The sequence below is a fragment of the Coenobita brevimanus genome, chromosome 23 (assembly GCF_032717465.1).
Source record: "Coenobita brevimanus isolate Jiangsu-jjx chromosome 23, ASM3271746v2, whole genome shotgun sequence".
Taxonomy (NCBI): domain Eukaryota; kingdom Metazoa; phylum Arthropoda; class Malacostraca; order Decapoda; family Coenobitidae; genus Coenobita; species Coenobita brevimanus.
Window position 1 is genome coordinate 2,542,265 of NC_136976.1, and position 19,072 is coordinate 2,561,336.

A 19,072-nucleotide genomic window follows, 5' to 3' on the forward strand; every position below is an offset into this window, starting at 1 on the left:
GGAGCCAGGGACTTGTAAGTACCCAGAATGTTTAATATTGTATAAACTCACCTCTAAAACCTCATTTTATGGTTCTTTTGCATTTATTTCAGTCTTTTATGTCCCTTATTGGTGTGATTTGGGTCTTAAATAGGTGCAATGCATGTCCAGAGGGAGTTGCATAGGTGTTTTTCTGAGTTAGGGTCCATAAGTACAAGTCCAGGAGGCTTGGGCCCAATATCCGGACAGGATCACTATCCGGACATGCCTTTGGCTCTATTACGTCGGATATTGGAGGGATTACTGTACTCTCTTATTCCTTTCAAACTTTTCCATGCACGCTTCCACATTTGCCCAGAACTCTTCTTTCACTCTGCTTGCACGATCTTGCATTGGCGCATACACACACACACAGTCATCCACACTTGTAGTTTTACTTTAAGTCTTACCCACACAATCCTTGAGCCAGTTGATCCATACTCTCTTATAGTCTCCTTCCATCTCTTGCACACAACAATACATACTCCCTCTTTTGCCCTCTCATTCTCACTCACTCTCATGCATATACCCCATCCATACCGGTACTCCCATTCTCTCACACTCTCACCTCTCGATTTAGTCTCAGTTATTCCACATACATCCATTTTTGCATCTCAAGCACCTGGACGATCTCTCTCTCTTTCTCTCTCCCTCTTTCACCTCATCATTAGCACCCCTTACATTCCATGTCATAATCCGTACCATGTCCTCTGTTCAGTCCTTAGTCATCACCTATTGGTCAGTCCTGGTCCAAGGCTTCTTGTTTGTATGTTTAGTTAGTTGTTTTCCGGGAAGGGACACCAACCTTCCACCAACTTAGAAATTACAGAGGCATAAAGCTTTTTGGACTAAATAATGAAGGTAATGAAGAGAGTTTTAGAAGGTATCGTAGGAGAATAAGTGAATACTGATAAGATGCAGTTTGGGTTTATGCCAGGCCGAGGGACCATTGATGCCATATTCATTGTTCGACAGCTTCAGGAAAAATGTATAGGAAAGAAAAGGGAACTGTACTTTGTTTTTGTTGATTTGGAGAAGGCCTTTGACAGAGTCCCTACAGAGGTGGCAAAGTGGGCAATGAGAAAGCCTGGGATCGAGGAGTGGCTGGTTAGGGCTAGGTTGGTTATGGCCATGTATGTGGGTGCTCGCACCCAGGTAAGGGCAAATGGAATTTTGAGAGAGAAGTTTTCTGTGAATGTTTGTGTGCATCAGGGGTTAGTCTTGTGCCCTTTGTTGTTTATTATGGTACTTGAAGCCCTCTCACGTGATTTCAGGAACAGACTCCTGTAGGTGATGTTGTATGCTGATGATTTGGTGTTGACTGCAGAGCATAAAAGGGAGGCAGAGGAGAGATTAAGGAAATGGAGAGATGGTGTGGGGCATAAGGGCTTAAGAGTAAATGCTGATAAAACAAAAGTTATGGTATCTAGAGGGGGAGTGGCCATGTGCGATTTGCCATAAGGGCGTGGGAAATAACTCCATTTTGTGCAGTGTTTATGATAAGAGGGTGCATAAGAGATGTAGTGGTATTAGGGGTAGACTGCAAGATAATGCTGATTTCACATGTGCGGTGTGTCAGGGAGAGCATGTGGAGATTGCCAGGCATGAAAGGACTGAACCTGTTGGTGAGTCTCTTGAGTGTGTGGAAGAGTTTTGTTATTTGGGAGACATGTTATGTGCTGGAGGTGGGGCTGGAGCTAACTCTGTGACTAGAGTGAGGAGTGGTTAAGAAATTCAGGGAGTTGTTGCCTCTCCTGACACTGAGAAGGCTCTCCCTGTGTGCCAAGGGATCTCTGTATGTGGCATGTGTTAGAAGTGTAATGCTGTATGGTTGTGAGACCTGGACAGCAAAGGAAGAGGATATTCGCAGGCTCAAACGTGCAGAAATGGCCATGATTAGTTGGATGTGCAGTGCGTCCCTGAGTGTGAGCCTGAGGGGGCTTGGTTTACAATGGAAAAGTTGCAAGGTAAGATGGGACTGCAGTGTATTGATGTTGTGATGAGGTTTGGGCATGTGGAGAGGATGGGGGATGATAACTGGGTGCAAAAAGTGAGAACTGTTAATGTTAGGGGTAGGATAGAGAGAGGTAGACCAAAAAAAGACCTGGACAAGGTCACTGAGTGTGACCTCAGGAATAAGGGACTAAACAAGGAAGATGCCAGAGATCAAGCTGCATGGAGAGCCGCCATTAGGTGACCAAGGCCGATGCATGCAAGCATGTTGGAGCCTTCAAAATGAAACAAAATGAATATCAGGGTTAGGATCCAAGAATATCAAGGTTAGATCCATGAATGTCAAGGTTAGATCCAAGAATATCAAGGTTAGGACCCAAGAATATCAACCTCAGATCCAAGAATATCAAGCTTAGATCCAAGAATTCCAAGGTTAGGGTCCAAAAATATCAAGGTTAGATCCATGAATATCAAGGTTAGGACCCAAGAATGTCAAGGCTAGAACCCATGAATGGCAAGGTTAGATCCAAGAATGCCTTGAGGAATAATTGCTGTTAAAAGCAAATAAATAAATAAATATGATAAACTTAAAAACAGAAAACAAATAGGTTTGTGACAAAATGCAAATAATAAATATTTCAGTTGGGCATGACAAACATTAATTAAAAAAAAAAAAAAAAAAAAAAAAAACTGCAGCAGTTGGTGGATTCTTTCTAAACTGCACAGTAATCACCAGGTGAACCTTGTCCATCTACCTATCTATCTATAGCCAGACGCCATAATCCCGTAAGGGGTGGCCGTTTGTCTTTGAGTTAGTGGTTTTACGGGAAAGGGCACTAACCCCTGCCAACTCACTTGTTAACATGTAGGGAACACATGTGGGTTGGTTATATGGTTACCACCCAGTGTTGTAAATGGTTTTCTGGCTTACAGGAAACCATTTGGCTTGCCACTCGATGTAACCACCTGAAAAAGAAAGAAGAATAATAAGTGACAAGAAAGATGGGAGAAATAGGAGAGGGGGAAGACATAAAAACAGTGATAAAGGTGAAGGAAGAGGTAGGCAGCACTACATCAAGCAAGTGAATTATGGTTGCCAACACCTAGGAGGTGAACACTTGTGAAACATAATTATGCATGAAGGCCACTTGTGAATTTTCACCAGTAACTCAACATAATTAAACAAGAAGGTCACTTGTGAATTTTCACCAACGGTAGCTGACTTGGAGCAGGGCCTTCATAACTGGCTTCTGCTCAGTTCAGACATGTACCTCATGTTATTCTGCCTCCTTTTCCGCCCCCCTCCCTTACACAACCCTGCCCCTGAAATATGTCTGGCCACTTTAAATATCAGGGAATACCAGTAGCTACCCACAGACCTCTCAAGAGTTCATCTTGAGCCACCCATTATAAATAGTCTCGGCCAACCCATTTTTTATATCATACCATTTTTCTACTGCTTTGAAAGTGATGGGACCTTGCAACACTGGCATTGTCTGTTGTCTTGCTATTTGCTGTTGATGTGCTCATGGAACAATTGCCGATACCTGGGACAGAAGCCATGTCTTATAAGCACTGTGAGCTGCTTCTGACAGTGGTGACAGAAGTGCTGTTGGTTGGACAGCACCCTCAGAAAGTGCATCAGACATCCTCTCCATCCTCTGGTACTGGTGAGCAACTGGTCACCAACTCATCAGGTCTGTTGGTAACATTCCTGTTTTTTCAAGCCCGAGAAAACTGTCAACAGCTGTGAATACTTCCCTTTGTAAGAAGTACTGTGTGGAGGGTGAATTCAGTGCTAGGATAGGGTACGGCTTTTTGTTTTTCCACTGCATAGTTCAATTTAGAAAAAGTGTGTGCTTCACCTCAGACTCTCATCTTCCTCTGTAAATTGCCTTTTAAGTGTCTGGTGGGCAGTTCCATTACCTGCAGTCAGTTCTCATTTGGGAAGATTAGCCTTATGTCCCTGAATCTGGCAATGAGATCTTGGACCAGCTTCACTTCCAGGGATTATGTTCCTCCTAGCTCTTGGAGGTCTCCTTCCTCTCCTTCCAGGCCATGCAGGGTTGGTCCGTGGTTGATTCTCAAGTCATCCAAAAGTTCAGGGACCCCTGCCAGGTAGATTTATCCTGGGCCATTTGTAGTATTTGGTTTGCATGTATGTTCTTCCCTTTCTTCATGGATGTCAAGTTAAGGATAGTGGGACTGACCATGTCACTGATGTGTCCACCCACCCATCCTCTCTTTCAGTGGTGCTTGTCCACCCCTGCCTGCTCCAAAGCCTCTGTGTGCCCCTGTTCCTTAGTCTCCCAGCACCCTCACTGTACCAGTTTGGCTCTGTATTTAGATACTACCCTACAGCATGTTACTGGGGAAAGACCTGCACTCATTTCTCTCACTGTCACTGCCATCATATGGTCCTTCCTATTGGTTCTTGCCTCTGACTGGGAAAGTCTTACTCTTCAGCATTCAATGCCATCCTCTTGTCCAGCTTTCCATGTGGTGCATTGTGGCCAGCTATGTCTTGGGAGTCTGACTCCCTTGTTAGCCTTCTTGATGATGCTGTGTCTCTATCAGGGCAGTGTTATTTCTCAACATTTGTTTTCATCTTTTGTCATGCTTATCACTTTCCTTTGTGCACATTAATGGTTTTCACTTCTCTTGATTGGTTTGTGTTGTATGTGCTGTAATGTATGCTCTTTCCTGTGTAAGCCCCATAGTTTTAACCTGATATGTGCACTTCCCAGATCTATGTCTGTTTGGGATATTGTATCTTTCATGCAGACCACTGGGGCACTGGGAGTAAAATCATGGTATCTATAGCACAACACCCCTTGTTCTAGGTTTCACCATTCTTGCCCATCCCACCATGTCATGGACCTCCTTGCTGTCTGCTGTACCTTTCATGCTGACTGTGTCACAGTGGTGGTCTGGATGTGATCTGCTGCCTCCCTGTTTCATCATGGGAGACCTAAGTGACTGTTATCCTTACTGGCCCCTGGGGGTTTCTCATGGACCCATAAATTCATTTGGTAGGTCAGTCTTTTGCCTCTTCCTCCCCATCCTTGTTGGACTGCAGAATCACTTTAACCCTCACATTGGTTGTCCTTCCACTTTTGACCTCTCTATGGGAAACCCTCTGTTTAGGGATGCAGTTTTTTTAACCAAGCCCTGCTCCAGGAGTGATTATCATTCCCTCATTTTGTCGTGTCTGTTCTCTCCCTCTCAGTCTCTCATACTTTGCACCCTTGATGGCTGCTGGTTCAAATTCGTTGACCAGCCTCTTGTGCAACCCATGGTTGCCCTCCCTGCCAGTTGGGAATGCCTGTGGGTGGCCAGGCTGCTGACTGACCACTTGCCACAAAACACACACAAAAAGCACAGACATGTCACAAACAGAACAACCAAAACATAAACGGGAGCCAACTATACTCAATCAGAATGACAACACGCTTGGCTTGAGCAGAGAAAGATATCACAGGGCTCTGAATTATACTTATATTTGACCATGTTTATGGAGAGAGAGTCATAATTTCCCTCCTGCGCTAATGACAATTGTTTTACAAAATCATGCATTTTCTGAGAACTGACTGTACAAGGGGCCACCCAAGTTTCTATGTTAAAACACAACATGAAATAAACATGAGATAGATCAAAAGGATGTGTCAGCTGTGGGCACTATGACTCTACAGTGGACCAGTCATGTAATGCATGCCTTGTGCATCCAGCTGGCAACAGAAGGATGTGAGGGAGATAGGAAGACCTTCTCAAGGGGTTTGTTGAGGGTATGGTTGATGTTACTACAGCACCTATGTGGTTTTATTATCTACCAGTATGAAGAAGTAAAAGGAGCCAAATCTAGGCACCGTATGGATATATATCCTATGGTGCAGACACTAAACCCTTTGAGTCAGTAAATGGTGGGTTTTATACTAAAACTTGCCATATTAACTCTCAGTCTTATATGCCCACTTAACTGAATACTTTATACAATATTTGTCTCACATGAGGTAGGAATACTAGAGTTATCCTGACCTGGAGGCGTTGCTTATTTGCCTGCTGTTTTGTATAATTACATATCTGCTATTTTCAGTATATCTGATCACTTAAAACAAGAGAAGTATGGCCGCAAGTGGACGACTCTCGGTTGTACTCCTTGGAACCATCACCATTGCATTCCTTGGTGAAACCTGGCAGCCACACCATGTCAGGGTTCCCAAGAGTACAAAGGCTCCATTACCAGTTGTCATCACTACATGGAAACTCCCAGAGGCTACACTGAAAGGTAGGTTGGCTATTTAGTCACCTCTAACTTTGTGTTTGCAGGTAAGCTTCAAGTTTCAAGCAGTATTTTTAAAGTCCTGAAAGAGTGGTTAGTATTTTCTTTGTTAGGCCAGATTTCATAATGTCTCTTATAAAGACATCCATACATTTGAATATTAACAAATACAGTCCTGCCACATTGCTTAACACTTAGAGCCAAACACACACAGTGCTGCCACATCACTTGAAGCTTAAAACCTATCTATAAACACAGAATGGGAGGGAGGGGGACCTTCACTTGGGGACAAAAGTTTGCCTAATATTTTACCTCTGATACTTCTCACTTTCCTCTGTTGGGTAATATTTTAATGCTGAGAGAGACTTATTGTTTCTCTGTCTAATATTTCGCCTCTGTTACTTCTCACTTTCCTTCCAGACTTATTGTTTCTCTGTATAATATTTCGCCTCTGTTACTTCTCACTTTCCTTCACCGGTTAATATTCAAAAGCTGAGAGGGACATTGTTTCTCTGTCTATAGATAATTAAACATTTTACTTCATCTACTTCTCACTTTCCTCCATTGGGTAATATTCCAAAGGCTGAGAGAGTTCCTATGTTTCTCTGTCCACAGATGATCAAATATTTCACCTCTTCTGCCTCCCACTTTCCTCTGGTGGGTAATATTCCTAAGGCAAGAAGGGAGTGGCGTATTTCTTAGCCCATTCCTGATTCTGCTGATCTTATGTGTCAGGGAGGAAAATGACAGACAGTAAGTATGAAACATATGCAGCTGTCATCACTGCACTTGTTGGGATTGAATTATAGGGATCCTTTCACTCTGCAGATGAGTTCTCTAACCAGCTGTTATAAGAGAGTGTTTGTGAGTGAGGTGGAGGAAGAAAGAGAGAGGGGGAGAGGGAGAGCATGGAGGAGGTGAAAGGAAGGAATAGAGAGGTAAGATGGTGAGCATAGTGTGAGATGGAGAGAGGGATGCCTCATGGTGGAGAATAGGACAATGTGAATGCAGTTTGTTAGTAACCACCCCTACAAGATTGAAGTGCTTGGTTTTACAACTGATACAGCCAGTCCTAACTTGAAACTTAGCATATGTAATTTTAAAGTTCTGCTTCACGTGAGACATGCTTATGGTTCATGAATAACGGGTTGCAAGTACTGTACATAAAATACTAGGCTTCAGGACAATTTTGTAATGAAATGCAAGCCAATTATGGTAATTAAAGAAAAGGTTTTAATTCATCAGCAACGTCACAAAAGAACTGTTGACAAAATGGCTGTTGATTGTTCAGTACCATCAACCCTGTGAGGTACAATCATGAATTAAATGTGACCAGAAGCTTGGTAACTGACTCATGTTTTTACCCTTTTGTGGCTCACTTCATGCAGCTCACTGGCAGGAAAAGTCAGTACTATGGGTCTTCATCCTTCATGTAGCACTTCTTCATGACTAGTATGTTAATTTAGTCTTAATATGTTTGTACAACTCAGCATTCAAGAAGGAGAGATAAATTTAGGCCAAGTTAGAGTTATATATATATATATATATATATATATACAGTAGGCTCGCACAGTGCGCGTCATTGCAGTGCGTGATTCGCCTTGTGCATGAGTGACCAAAAATCATAACCAAAAACCCTTCAATGCGCGACTATACCGCACAGAACGCGAGTCAGAGGCAAGGAGTGGCTCAAAAATGCCATTTTCTACTAGTGCGCGACCACCCCTCACACAGCGTGTCACATGTCATCATGTTGATGCGCAGAAATTCCCGGGCATTCTACTGCGCAGCTTGGGGTACAAGGGAGTGGGCGCGCCATAACAGTCCTGGCTTGTGCACTGTGCGGATCCGCTCTCTACAGCTAACCTGTCGTGTACAACGTGTGGTGTTTTTTGTGCTGCCTATACTTCGCCGCACCATGGCTCCAACCCCAAGAGTTAAGAAACTTCTGATGCATGCCACCAAGTTAAAGATCATTAAGATGAAGGAGGAGGGTCAAGGAAACACGGCTATCGAGAGAACCCTGGGACTGGCTGAATCTACAGTGAGAACTGTGTGGAAGAACCGTGAAGCCATAAAGGCTGTTGCGAAGACGTACGGTGCCTCTGACCTAGACGGCCGTTCGGGGGTGGGAAATCGTGCTATGATACTAATGGAGGGCTATCTTGCCACCTTCATAATGCGGAAAGAAAAGGAAGGTGTTCCACTCAATGGAAGATTTATTCGGAACCAAGCCCAGCTGTTTTACAAGGCTGCATCTCGAAGGTTAAAGGTGGAGAAACCTTTTAGGGTACTGGTTGGATGGCTGGACCATTTTCTCAAGCGCAAGGAACTCCGTTACGTGAAAGTGTCTGGTAAACGTGCCTCTGCCGATGAGCTGGCCGCAAGAGACTATCCTGTGATATTTCAAGCGATTATTGAAGAGGGACAGTACACCAAGGACCAGATCTACAACATCGATGAAACGTCATTATATTACAAGGCCATGCCAAAATCAACTTACATTGCTAAAAGACAGAAACAAGCCCCTGGTCGCAAGCTCCAGAAGTGTAAGATGACGGTAATGTTCGCTGTAAACCTGTCTGGGAGCCACAAGATGAGGCCAGTTGTTGTACACACAGCTTCACATCCAAGGTGCTACGAAAACCTCACGAACATGGATGCAAGTGGCATGTATTGGTACAAGCCCGCAAATGGTTGGATGACCGGGAACATTATAGCAGACTGGTTAATGAGGCGGTGTGTCCCTGATGCAAGGGCCAAGTGTCGGGAACTGGGCATTCCATTTAAGATGCTCCTTGTGCTTGATAACGCACCAAGTCACCCTCCATACCTGGAAGATCTTCACAAGGATTGTCGTGTTGTGTTTCTGCCGCCCCACACGACGTCACTAGTGCAGCCACTGGATCAAAAACTAATCGCCACAGTGAAGCATTTCTACCATAAGCAAGTGTACGACTACCTACGCAGGAAGACCGACACACAAGAGGGGCTTCATGCCCTACAAGAAGATCACGACGAAGACCTTGTTGAGGCATCTGCTCCCGTTCCATCTCCGCTAGCAGCTGTATCTCGACCCGCCACAGGTGCCATAACTGTTGAGGCATTTTGGCGTAACTTTACTGTGAAGGATGCAGTTGAATTTCTCCTTCAAGCCTGGCACCAGATTACACCTGCAACGGTAAAACATGCGTGGCGAATGCTCGTGCCTCACCTATGCATCACCCAGGAGACGGCCATTCAACCACTGGCCGATGCTGAGGCAGCAACATTAACAGCAGCACAAGCTGTACCAGGTTTCGAGGACGTTACATTGGTGGGCATACAAGAAGTGCACACTCCTACTGAGGAACAGCCTCCCGAGGAAGTGTTGCAACGGATAGACGAGGCTGACGCAGAGCCCGACGCCAGACAGAGTCAAGTTGAGCAGCCTAGCGTGATGGAAAGCAGGACTGAGCTGTGTATGTCAAACATTAGCAAGATCCTTGCTGCCGTGGATAAGCTCAAGGAAGAGGTGAAGGAACAAGAAGTGAGCAACCTAAGAACGGAGGAACTTCTGGTTGGTATCGACAAACTCTTCCGTTTCTACACAGACAGGCACAGGCAAGAAATAAACAGGAGAAGACAGACGCTCATAACAAGCTACACACAGCGGACTTAAGTTGGTGAAATTGCAGAACCATCGACATCGTCTGCTCCTGTTCCTGTTGAGGATAAAGAGGATGCAATGTCAGAAGTGTCAGCATTGGACTTTGAAGGGTTTATGGCCGAAGTGAGTGACTTTGATGCTCCTGGGGAAGGTGATCAAGAGGAGTCTGTGGAGGGAAGTGTTGATGCAGTGGGGAGTGCAGCGCTGTAAGTGTTGCCGCGCCTCGGAACCCCTGTTATTTAAGGTCATCAGGCCTGTTGTCTACTATTGTTAAGGTGACTACCCATATTTTTGTTATTGTAGTTATAGCTTTAGTACAATATCTGAAACATACGACCTTTTTTATGTCTCTTAGGGCCAAAAAATGTCCAGGTATGAGGGGGTACCGCCCATATGTAATTATTCCCATAAGATTATGTATTCCTAGTACGCGAATTCCTAGTGCGCCTAGTGTACCTAGGAGGAAAATATGGAAGCTGAAAAACCAAGTAGTAAGGGATGCCTTCTATAGCGAAATGAGGAGAGTGGTGGCTGAACAGAGAGCTGTAGACAGAGGTGTTAATGAACAGTACAGAGCCCTCAAGAACAATTTCTTGAGAGTTACTGATGTAACATGCGGTTGGACAAGAGGACCACCAAGACATAAAGTAACTTGGTGGTGGGATGAGGGTGTAGAAGCTGCAGTTAAGGAGAAAAGAAGGCTTTTCCGGGAATGGAAGAAGGGTGGTAGCAAAGAAGAATATTTGGCTGCCAAGCGCAGGGCTAGAAGAGAGGTATACAAGGCAAAGTCTGAGTCACAGAGACTATTACTTGATAACCTAAATCATGGGGAAAGGAAAAATATGATATTTAGGGTGGCAGGTCAGGTGAAGAGGGATACTCGGGATATTATAGGTGAGCAGTGTGTGAAGAATGATGAAGGAAGGGTAGTGGTGAACAGTGAGGATATTAAAGATGCATGGAGAGAGCATTATAACCGGTTGTTGAATGAGGAGTTTGACTGGGACAGGGAAGGTTTGGAGCCAGCAGATCCAGTGTCTGGCCCTTGGCCTTTGATTGATGCTGCTACTGTGAGTGAGGCAATAGGCAGGATGAAGGTGGGGAAAGCAGCAGGTGTGTCTGGGTTGACTGCCGAAATGGTGAAGGCCTCAGGCGATATAGGGGTGAACTTAGTCACTGACCTAATAAATAGGATTATTTATGAGTGTGTTGTCCCAGATGATTGGCTGAAGAGTGTAATTGTAAATGTGTATAAAGGGAAGGGTGATGCCCTGGAAAGAGGAAATTATAGAGGTATAAAGCTTTTAGATCAGCTAATGAAGGTAATGAAGAGAGTTTTAGAAGGTATGATTAGAGAAAGAGTGAATATTGATGAGATGCAGTTTGGGTTTATGCCAAGTAGGGGGACCACTGATGCTATATTCATTGTTCGACAGCTTCAGGAAAAATATATTGGTAGAAGGGATCTTTATTTTGTTTTTGTTGATTTGGAAAAGGCCTTTGACAGAGTCCCTAGAGAGGTGGTGAAGTTGGCAATGAGAAAGCTTGGCTTGGAGGAGTGGCTGGTTAGGGTGGTTATGGATGTGTATGTGGGTGCTCACACCCAGGTAAGAGTGAATGGAGATTTGAGCGATGAGTTTTCTGTGAATGTTGGTGTGCATCAGGGGTCAGTCTTGAGTCCCATGTTGTTTATCATGGTACTTGAAGCCCTTTCACGTGACTTTAGAAACGGACTCCCGTGGGAGTTGTTGTATGCTGATGATTTGATGTTGACTGCAGAGAATGAAAGGAAGGCGGAGGAAAGGTTTAGGAAGTGGAGAGATGGTATGGGGCACAAGGGCTTAAGGGTAAATGCAGATAAAACAAAAGTGATGATATCTAGGGTTGGTGGCGGTACTGTCAAAGACGAGGGAGAGTGGCCATGTGCAGTTTGCCACAAGGGCGTGGGAAGTAATTCTATCTTGTGCGGTGTTTGTGATAAATGGGTGCATAAGAGATGTAGTGGTATCAGAGGTAGACTGCGAGATAATGATGATTTTATGTGTGCAGCGTGTCGGGGTGAGCAGGTGGAGATTGGCAGACGTGAAAGGATTGAACTTGCTGGTGAATCTCTTGAGTGTGTGGAAGAGTTTTTTTTATTTGGGAGACATGTTGTGTGCTGGAGGTGGGGCTGGAGCTAGCTCTGTGGCTAGGGTGAGAAGTGATTGGAAGAAGTTCAAGGAGCTCTTGCCTCTCCTGACATTGAGAGGACTCTTCCTATGTGCTAAGGGGTCTTTGTATGCAGCATGTGTTAGGAGTGTAATGCTGTATGGTAGCGAGCCCTGGGCAGTGAAGGAGGAAGATATTCGCCGGCTCAGACGTACAGAAATGACAATGATTAGGTGGATGTGCAGTGCGTCCCTGCGTCCAAGGCCTGGAGGGGCTGGGTTTACGATGGAAGAGTTGAGAGGTAGGATGGGACTGGAGTGTATTGTTGTTGTGATGAGGAGAGGTAGATTGAGATGGTTTGGACATGTGGAGAGGATGGGGGATGATAACTGGGTGAGGAAGGTGAGAAGTGTTAATATTAGGGGTGGGGTTATGAGGGGTAGACCGAGAAAGACATGGGACGAGGTCATTAAGTGTGACCTCAGGGTTAAGGGACTGAACAGGGAGGCTGCAATGGATCGTGCAGCGTGGAGAGCCACCATTAGGTGACCAAGGCCGACACATGCAAGCATGTTGGAACCTTTAAAAACGAAACGAAACGATATATATATACAATATATATATATATATATATATATATATATATATATATAACCACACTGCACAGCCATTATCCTTGGGCAGGAAAGTTAGCCACAGGTAAATGGAGTAAGAAGTCCATGCCGAGACTATCTTTGTTATGGATCTTATTACACTTCTAAGATTTCTTTTTTCCCAACAGTTTCCAGCATCTGTTGGGAGCAATTAGCTGGTATGGGCACTTGGTTTAGCTTCCAGTCCATAGCAAGCATCAGCTGTACCTTGGCCAACCTTAATACAATATGGAAATTTCTTTAACAGGGAGAATGGCATTCTCTGAGCACCTAAAAGGGGAATAACTTTAAAAGGAGAGCACGTGTACATTAAATCTGAACAGACAAAGGATATATACTCAGGCATACCTCCTTCCACAGCATGGGATATCCTCACCAACGAAACTAAACCGGGAGCAGCCTTGGATGCAGTTGAGGCTGGTTGTAATTACTGTGAGATTAATCAGTGTCGCGGCATGGTTGGCTTTGGGGGCAAGCCAGATGAAAATGGAGAAACCACACTAGATGCAATGATTATGGATGGGTATGTATATATGTATGTAAGCATTTCTTTTAGAGGAATTACTAGAGAGCTGGCACAGATCAAGAAGGGAAGTACTGTCAAGCATTGAAAACAGATGTAAAACTAGTAGTTGATGTGAAGTGTGTAGAGTGATATATATATATATATATATATATATATATATATCTATCTATTGCCAGATGCCTCAATCCCGTTTGGGGTGGCCACAAACAAATCGCCTCCAAGTCGCCCTGTCCCCCGCCATTTCACTCCCCTGCTCCCAACTCACACCCCCCTCTCTCATATACCTCTCCACCCCATCTCTCCATCTCATCCTCGGCCTCCCCCTCCCTCTTTCCCCCTCCACCTCACTCACATACACTCTCTTCGTCAGTCTTTCACCCTCCATCCTCTCCACATGGCCAAACCACCTCAGTGTGTTCCTCATAACGCTTCCTATCACATCCACAACAACACCACAACGCTCCTTTATATCTTCATTCGTCAGCCTGTCTCTCCATGTGACTCCACAAGCTCCTCTTAAATAACTCATTTCCACAGCTCTCACTCTTGACTTGTGTCCTTCCAACAACGTCCAAGCTTCACTTCCGTACGTTAGAGTTGGTATCACAATACTGTCATGTAGTAACTTTTTCACTTCGATGCTTACTTCCCTGTTTCTTATCACTGCTTTCAAAGAACCAGCAACCTTTCTGCCCTGCTGTACCCTTTCAAGCACTTCACCCTCCAAACCTCCATCCTTACTCATCACACTACCCAAGTACTTAAACGTACTCACATTTTCCAATTCCTCACCATCCAACCTCGCTGTACATTCACTGACTTCACCTCTCTCAAAGAAACTCACCCACCAAGCCTTGCAGCTCCCCTTCGTCTTCACTCAACAACACAGTATCATCTGCAAACAGCAGTACAGGGAGTTTCCAAACACTATCCTCTCTCACCAGGGCCACTCCAACATCCACTACCCTACCTTGTACCTCTTTTATTACCCCATCCATATACAGATTGAACAACCATGGAGACATGACACATCCCTGTTTCAACCCAACTTTCAAAAGAGAAAAATTCACTTAGTTCACCATCCACACGCACTGCAGCCTTCGCACCATCGTACATACTCTTCACAGCATTCAACAACTTCCCATCTACTCCATATATTCTTAACACTTTCCACAATCCTAGTCTATCCACCCTGTCATATGCTTTCTCCAAATCCATGAAAGCCGCATACAACTTCTTTCCCTTCTCTAGAAACATTTCCACTAAAGATCTAAGAATGAATATCTGATCTACACAACCTCTTCCCTTCCTAAAGCCTCCCTGTTCTTCTCCAACTAATTTCTCTGTTCTTTCTCTAACTCTGTCAATAAGTATCCTACCATACACTTTTCCTATTATACTAAGAAGACAAATGCCCCTATGATTACCACACACTTCTTTTTCCCCTTTTCCTTTGTACAAGGGAATATATATATATATATATATCCACTCACTCGATGTAATGCTGCTCTCGGGTGACTGCCCTTTCCTCTCCTCCTTCCCTTCCTTCCTCTTCTATCTTTCTTTCCTTCATTCTTTCCTTTTCCTTCTATCTATGGGTGACTTCACAGTAAGTGACAAGTCAAATGGTTCCAGTACACCAGGAAACCATTTACTATGCTGGATGGTAACCATAAAACCACATTATGGCACCTGGTGGTGTAATATATTCAATCATTCATCATCCAATCCTGTGCTGCCCCATGAGAAGCATGGGAGCCAGGGGCTTGGCAAGTTGGTCCTGACATTTAAGATGAGAGTGACCAGCTTCACTCATCCCTGAGTGGCATTATGTGGGCAATAAACCCCAACCATCCGGATCTAAATCTGCCCGGCTTAATCCGATTGGAGTGCCTTAATTACCCATTACACCACCAGGTGCCATAATGTGGTTTTATGGTTACCATCCAGCATAGTAAATGGTTTCCTGGTGTACTGGAACCATTTGACTTGTCACTTACTGTGAAGTCACCCATAGATAGAAGGAAAAGGAAAGAATGAAGGAAAGAAAGATAGAAGAGGAAGGAAGGGAAGGAGGAGAGGAAAGGGCAGTCACCCGAGAGTAGCATTACATTGAGTGAGTGGATATATATATATATATATATATACAGTAAAAGTCCTGTAATCCGACCACCAATAATTTGAAAACCCCAGTACTCTGAAAGTGAATTTAGTGAAAATTAACTCACAAATTCACTCAACTGAGTGAAAATTAACATGCAGATCCAGTGGATTTTTTTTCTCTGGTCTTTATCTATGGATTCTCTGGCTTGGACTTGCTGTTCAGCTAGGCTTCTATGCATTTTCAGTGAGTAAAACAATAACCCATATCATTTTAAGTGTTTATTTAATGATCATATACATATTTCTTATGTTTTCAGAGGTCCCTCCCAATAGTCCAAAAAATACAATCATTTGAAAATCTTCAGTCCCCTGCCATTCGGATTACGGGACTTTTACTGTGTGTGTGCAGTGTGTATGTATGTATGTATGTATATATACAGTATATATATATATATATATATATATATATATATATATATATATATATATATATATATATATATATATATATATTACCTGATGAAGGTCTGTAACTTCTTTCACCTCATTTGATGGCCATGTGTTGTCAGATTGGAGAGGCAGTAGGGTTAGTAACCAGAGGTTTGTTATTGCTTCATAACTGTGGCTCATATTTAAGTTGTTGGAGTACCCAATTCTGTCTGGCCACACCTTGCAGTGATTATATATAGGTGAGTATAAATATTTAGATGGTATGGCCATATGGAGAGAACAGATGTAGATGTGGTGGTGTTGTCATTGTATGCTTATCTGAACATGAACTCAGTGGACTGCAGGCTTATCCCCTGAAAGACAGGTAGTGAGAAAGTATGTAAGTCTAAAGGTGGGAGGAGGTATAGTAGTATAGTAGGCCATGAAGGAGGCAGATGGATGTGGTAGGGGAAAAAAATTAGTATGGAAGTTGATGAGGTAAGGAACTGACGGGGGACTGAGTTTGTTGGATGAATTATGTATGGAAGAGCACATGAGAAGCATTTGACACCCCTCTTTCAACTTGATAATCAGTGAACAGACGTCCATCTGAAAGGTTTATCCGAAATACTGATCATGCCACTGGACACATTTTCAGTTAATATGATTTTCACAACAAAACTGTTAATCAGGAAAGGAACACTTTTTACATAACACCCCACTGTTTGTTATTAAGCAGTCATGAAATGCTGTGAAGAGTCATGGTTGATACTAGCATTTATTTCAATATATCCCTTAGTTCTTTCAACTTCCTATGAACTTTAACATTAGTACATCCAGGTACACCTAATCACACCATCAGTTACATTTTGTTATTTATTTGCAGACATGAATGATTCCTTTAGTATCACATCTTTCTTGCTGGAACATAACCCACACTTAAAAGCAATTCTCTCTTTTTATTTTATTTTTAGGAGCATATCTGCAGTGTTGTGTAGATCAGATATTCATTCTCAGATCTTTGGTGGAAAAGTTTCTAGAGAAGGGAAAGAAGTTGTATGCGGCTTTCATGGATTTGGAGAAAGCATATGACAGGGTGGATAGACTAGGATTGTGGAAAGTGTTAAGAATATATGGAGTAGATGGGAAGTTGTTGAATGCTGTGAAGAGTATGTACGATGGTGCGAAGGCTGCAGTGCGTGTGGATGGTGAACTAAGTGAATTTTTCTCTTTGAAAGTTGGGTTGAAACAGGGATGTGTCATGTCTCCATGGTTGTTCAATCTGTACATGGATGGGGTAATAAAAGAGGTACAAGGTAGGGTAGTGGATGTTGGAGTGGCCCTGGTGAGAGAGGATAGTGTTTGGAAACTCCCTGTACTGTTGTTTGCAGATGATACTGTGTTGTTGAGTGAAGACGAAGGGGAGCTGCAAGGCTTGGTGGATGAGTTTGAGAGAGTGTGTAAGAAACGGAATCTAAAGGTGAATGTAGGGAAGAGTAAAGTGATGGTCTTTGAGAGAGGTGAAGTCAGTGAATGTACAGCGAGGTTGGATGGTGAGGAATTGGAAAATGTGAGTACGTTTAAGTACTTGGGTAGTGTGATGAGTAAGGATGGAGGTTTGGAGGGTGAAGTGCTTGAAAGGGTACAGCAGGGAAGAAAGGTTGCTGGTTCTTTGAAAGCAGTGATAAGAAAGAGGAAAGTGAGCATGGAAGTGAAAAAGTTACTACATGACAGTATTGTGATACCAACTCTAACGTACGGAAGTGAAGCTTGGACGTTGTTGGAAGGACACAAGTCAAGAGTGAGAGCCGTGGAAATGAGTTACTTAAGAGGAGCCTGTGGAGTCACATGGAGAGACAGGCTGACGAATGAGGATATAAAGGAGCGTTGTGGTGTTGATGTGGATGTGATAGGAAGCATTATGAGGAACACACTGAGGTGGTTTGGCCATGTGGAGAGGATGGAGGGTGAAAGACTGACGAAGAGAGTGTATGTGAGTGAGGTGGAGGGGGAAAGAGGGAGGGGGAGGCCGAGGATGAGATGGAGAGATGGGGTGGAGAGGTATATGAGAGAGGGGGGTGTGAGTTGGGAGCAGGGGAGTGAAATGGCGGGGGACAGGGCGACTTGGAGGCGATTTGTTTGTGGCCACCCCAAACGGGATTGAGGCGTCTGGCAATAGATAGATAGATAGATAGATATCTACAGTGTTAAATGAGAAATTATTGTTCATTTAAACATCTTTACCTGTAATGAGAACTGCCTGTAATCACAAACTGTATTTCAGAAACACCCATGATGTTGGAGCTGTAGGGTGTCTGAGGAGAGTGAAGAGTGCAATCTCAGTGGCTCGGAAAGTGATGGAGCACACACAACACACATTTCTTGTGGGTGAGCTGGCAACAGAATTTGCAAAATCTATGGGCTTCAAAGAGGAAAATTTAACCACTGAGGCTTCTGCTGAGATGCACAAGAACTGGACAGAGAATAATTGCCAGCCTAACAACTGGGTGAACATGAAACCTGATCCTACAACCTCCTGTGGGCCGTACAGTCCAATTGAATCGCCTCAGATGGGGAAATTGAAGCAGTCAGTTGTTGGTGAAAGGGAGGATGTTGATGCTACAAATCATGACACTATAGGTATGGTAGCCATTGATGCTCATGGTCAAGTAGCCGGTGGGACCTCAACTAATGGACTGAGAAATAAGATCCCTGGAAGGGTAGGTGATTCGCCAATACCAGGTAGTGGGGCATATGTTGATAGGGGAGTGGGAGGGGCAGCAGCAACAGGCAATGGGGATGTTATGATGAGGTTTGTGCCGACATATAAAACCGTGGAGGGGATGCGGTCAGGTCTGTCACCAGAAGCCGCTGCTAAAGCCGCTCTAGCTAAGATGGCTGCATATTACCCAACTGTTACGGCAGCGATCATTGCAGTCAGTACGGAAGGTGAGTTTGGTGCAGCTTGTTATGGCTATGATTCATTTCCGTTTGTTGTGGCCAGGAGTGACCTAGGAACTGCTCAAATGATGGAAATTATTTGTGGAAAGAATGGAGAATGGAAAAGTGTAGTGTAGAGGGGAAGATTGATTAGGTGAGAGCAAGTGAGGTGAAGACAGAGGGGGAAGAGGGAGATGGAGGTAGAGAGAGAGGGAGAGGGAAACTGAGGATGAGGTAGAAGTATACAGAGAGAGAGAGGGAGAGAGATGGTGTGGAGTGGAAGGGGGATGAGGTAGAAGGAGAGAACTTTGCATCATTGTAATTACAGGATCAGAGTTGGGTTTGGACAGGTGTGGTAAAGGGTGTGAGGGCTT

At 44.0% G+C, this 19,072-nt stretch overlaps 1 pseudogene; it reads left to right on the forward strand.

The window, feature by feature from the left end:
* Nucleotides 1-6,093: 6,093 nt before the first annotated feature.
* LOC145392928 (N(4)-(Beta-N-acetylglucosaminyl)-L-asparaginase pseudogene) lies at nucleotides 6,094-18,835 on the forward strand (annotated as a pseudogene).
* Nucleotides 18,836-19,072: the final 237 nt, after the last annotated feature.